Source organism: Dromaius novaehollandiae, chromosome 23 (genome assembly GCF_036370855.1).
Source record: "Dromaius novaehollandiae isolate bDroNov1 chromosome 23, bDroNov1.hap1, whole genome shotgun sequence".
NCBI classification, from domain to species: domain Eukaryota; kingdom Metazoa; phylum Chordata; class Aves; order Casuariiformes; family Dromaiidae; genus Dromaius; species Dromaius novaehollandiae.
This window is the reverse complement of record NC_088120.1, coordinates 2,881,048-2,884,979: the sequence shown is the minus strand read 5'-3', so window position 1 is coordinate 2,884,979 and position 3,932 is coordinate 2,881,048. Positions and strand designations below refer to the sequence as shown.

General features: G+C 49.8%; 1 pseudogene; it reads left to right on the top strand.

Annotated features, from left to right (window-relative positions):
* The first annotated feature begins 1,888 nt into the window (after positions 1–1,888).
* On the top strand, positions 1,889–2,481 carry LOC135330662 (olfactory receptor 14J1-like; annotated as a pseudogene).
* Positions 2,482–3,932: the final 1,451 nt, after the last annotated feature.

The following is a 3,932-nucleotide window of genomic DNA, read 5'->3' as shown; positions in this document are numbered from 1 at the left end:
GCAGAAGACAGAGAGAAGTGAAAGGCAGTCTGGAGTGGGAGAACAGAGGAGAGCTCATTGTGGGAGAAATCTTCACAGCCCTTGGCACAGTAAGTCTGTACTCCTGGCTGTAGAGCAATGCTACTGAGGTTCCTGGAGGAGTCTTCTAAACCCATTCCATTTCATGACTGTTTTTTAAGGATCACTCTTGCAGCTTCTGAAGTGCAGAAGAGGAAGAGATGCTTCAGAGCAGGGATTCCCTGCCACACTGTCAGAGGGACAGGGTGTCCTGCTGCCTTCTCCCAGGGTTGCTGCAGGGGGGTGAATCCAGGGTGTGCACACAGGTCTGCCCACAGCTGTGATTCAGAGCAGTGTCCCTGTGCCCCAGGGTGCTGTGTGCCTGGGCAATGACTCTGCTGCCTGTGAGAGTCAGCACTCAGCCTGCCCAGGGAGCTCTCCATGGCACTGCAGGGAGAAGATCAGGGTGGGAGGATCGACCCCCGATCAAGGCAGGTTCATTCTCCTGTTGAGAGGGTGCTGCATGGGTCAGGGCTGCTCACAGCTCCAGCTCACCCTGAGAACATTTCTGGAGGGGGTTTTCCAAAAGGAAGATTAAAGCAGGAATACCTGAAAGGGAAGGAGCTTTCATGAGCCTCTGCTTTCAGTTTTATTCTCCTTGGGTGGGATGAAATGTTATTGGATCTGTCAGGTTTAAACAGAGGATCACCTTCAAAGAGACATCACCTTTCCAGCCTCATCAAGGTTTGTCTCACCTGCTCCGCAGCCCCTGCAAACACGGAGGTGCCCCTGTGCAGTGCCCTGCACCCAGGAGGTTTCTGCAGGGCAGAGTTGAGTGCCCAGTGGGTGGGATGGTGTCTGTGAGCACTGACATGACATGGGGGACAGAGAAACAGCTCCCTGTAGGCACAGCTCCAGGCAGCAGAGTCATGGTAAAAGTGTGAGAGGAAACCAAAAACTTCAATGACTCCTCCCTTCTCCCACACAGCATACCTCTCAGCCCTCAAGGCTGTGGGGCCTAGGGCATGAGTCGTTTCTTCGGCAGCCAGATATACAGAGGAGGAACTCCTGAGCACTCTCATGTCTCTCCATGTCCCTGCCTTCTTCGGCAGAAATATCATGGTATTGTTCCATGTGTCCCCACCTGCCTGTGCTGCTCTTGTCCTTCCCCTTGGACTCTCTGGGCAAGGGGGTTTCCGATGCAGTTCAGACAATGGACCTGCGGGTCCTGCCATGCAGATGTGTCCTTGACAATGAGGTGCCCAAGTGCCCTCTAACCTGTGGGTCTCTGGACAATGCATTGGGGGTTGGGGAGGACTGGCTGGAAATGAATCAAATCTCTCTTCAGTACACCTCATCCATAGGACATTTGACCATTTGGCTCTGGGGTGTCTGGCTAGGCTGCAAGCCAAGATGGGGAGAGGTAATGTCTGCTTTTTGGGGAGGGCAGAGTTGTAAGAAATACAAAGTTTTGCTCCGAGAAGTGTGTCCTAATTTGTCAGTGTCTTTCCTTCCTTGGTCAGCCCCCCATGCCCAGAGGAAGCAAATGGCCAATGGCAGCTCCTTCAATGAGTTCCTCCTCCTAGCATTCTCAGGCACGCAGGAGCTGCAGCTCTTTCACTTCTCATTCTTCCTGGGCATCTACCTGGCTGCCCTCTTGGGCAACGGCCTCATCATCACAGCCGTAACCTGTGACCATCACCTCCACACCCCCATGTACTTCTTCCTCCTCAACCTCTCCCTTCTCGACCTTGACTCCATCTCCACCTCCGTCCCCAAATCCATGGCCAATTCTCTGTGGGACACCAGGGCCATTTCCTACTCAGGATGTGCTGCCCAAGTCTTTTTCCTTGTCTTTTTCTTTTTGGCTGAGTACTTTCTTCTCACAGTCATGGCCTATGACTGTTTTGTTGCCATCTGCAGACCCCTGCACTATGGGACTCTCATGAGTAAGAGAGCTTGTGTCAAAAATGGCAGCAGCTGCCTGGGGCACTGGTTTTCTCAATGCTGTCCTGCACGCTGGGAACACATTTTTCAATACCACTCTGCCAAGACAATGCCATGGAGCAGTTCTTCTGTGAAGTTCCCCAGATCCTCAGGCACTCCTGCTCAGGCTCCTACCTCAGGGAAACTGGGGTTATTGTGGTTAGTGCCTGTTTAGTCTTTGAGTGTTTTGTTTTCATTGTACTGTCATATGTGCAGATCTTCATAGTCATGCTGAGGATCCCCTTTGAGTAGGGCCAGCACAAAGCCTTTTCCATATGCCTCCCTCAGTTGGTTGTAGTCTCCCTGTTTGTCAGCACTATCATATTTGCCCATATGAAGCCCCCCTCCATCTCCTCCCCACCTCTGGATCTGGTGATGGCAGTTTTGTATGCGCTCGTGCCTCCAACAGTGAACCCCGTCATCTACAGCATGAGGAACAAGAAGCTCAAAGATGCAGGAAGGAAACTGATCCAATGGGTACAATGTCAGCACCAATAACTGTCCCATGTGCATCTGCTCCCCATTTCCAGACTATTTGGCATCAAAGATATGTGTTGTTTGTTTCTTTCTTACTTTTTTTTTTCTAATACATCCTTGTAAAAAGAAAAAAGAATGGTGCTACTTGTCCTCAGGAATCTCTCATTTGAATCTGACCGAGAGACCTTGTTGAAGCAGGAAGGAAGGCTTCCCCCTTCATCAGCAGAGATGAGGGAACCTCAAAACCAGCTAGTCTGAGCTCCCTTGGAAGCCCCCAATGCAATGAGAAGGGTTTCCCTTTGCAGTGACTCTTCCGGGACTGAGACTGAGGGAGCTCCTGGGGACAGAGTCAGGCTTGGATGAGTACAGATGGGAAATCAGCTGATTTCTAAGAGAGTTACTGTCCTCTCCACTGGGAATAGAAGAGAACAGCTTAACCACTACTTCACAGCCTAAAGATGAAAACCTGTGTACCTGCAGCTTTTTGAAAGAAGCCATCAGAAACATAATTCAAATGAGAGTTCCTCACCAGAAGGTGATCACAGTGTTAGTCTCACAGGGCATGTCTCACCACAGCTGCTGATGGATTGGTTCCCACACCATCTTCCTGCAGAAGGCAGGCATGTGAGTCTGAACAGAAAAACATGCCACTAAACAGGAAGTCCTAGCAGGAAGAGGCAGAACTATGCTCAAGCACCCAGCTGCCACTTCTTCCAGCTGACAAAGTTCATCTGAAGAACACTCGATATGTCTCACTTTGCAGGTGGCATGGCTTTGCCACCCCACTCCTAAATGTGTGCAAGAAAGGAAAACCAGAAAAACACATCTACTTCACTAACAGCAGCTTGCACACCCCTTAGTAGAAGCTGCAGCTGAAAGCAACCACTGTTTTAATGGGTCAGGGGATTAAAAACATTTCTTCCCAAAAGATACAAACACCAGATACATTTCAAAGCCACTGGCTGCAGTCCCTTGCTCAAGAGGAACTGCACAGCTTCTGCTGGGAAGCAGGTACCAGAAATGCAGACAGACAATACAGTTCTGCTGTGGGAAGTTCCTGCCCTGGTCCTACGCACCAAACACGGAGAGAGCTACAAAGCCCCAGCCCCTGCCCCAGACACTTCACATTTAACAGCTACAGAACTTCTCCACTTCACTTATTTGGACAAGATATCTGCAACTGTTCAGGAGCTTTGTTCACCTGGATGAAAGAGCAGCTTTGTCTCTGGAGATCTAATCTGCCTGATTTGCACAGAAAAACACCACTGTCACTTCCATTCAGTTGTTGTGGAATTTCCTAATGAAGGGAGAACAGAAGGAGAATTTTTCTCCATCTTGGTTTCTTGGCCCACTTGCCCACTCAGGTGGTACATTAAGAACAGGATGAGATGCTTATGGGCTTTCTCTAATAGCTTAAGATCATTCGTACAGGTTAAGACCTTCATGATGAGGAGTTCCAGCTCCTTTTTCAA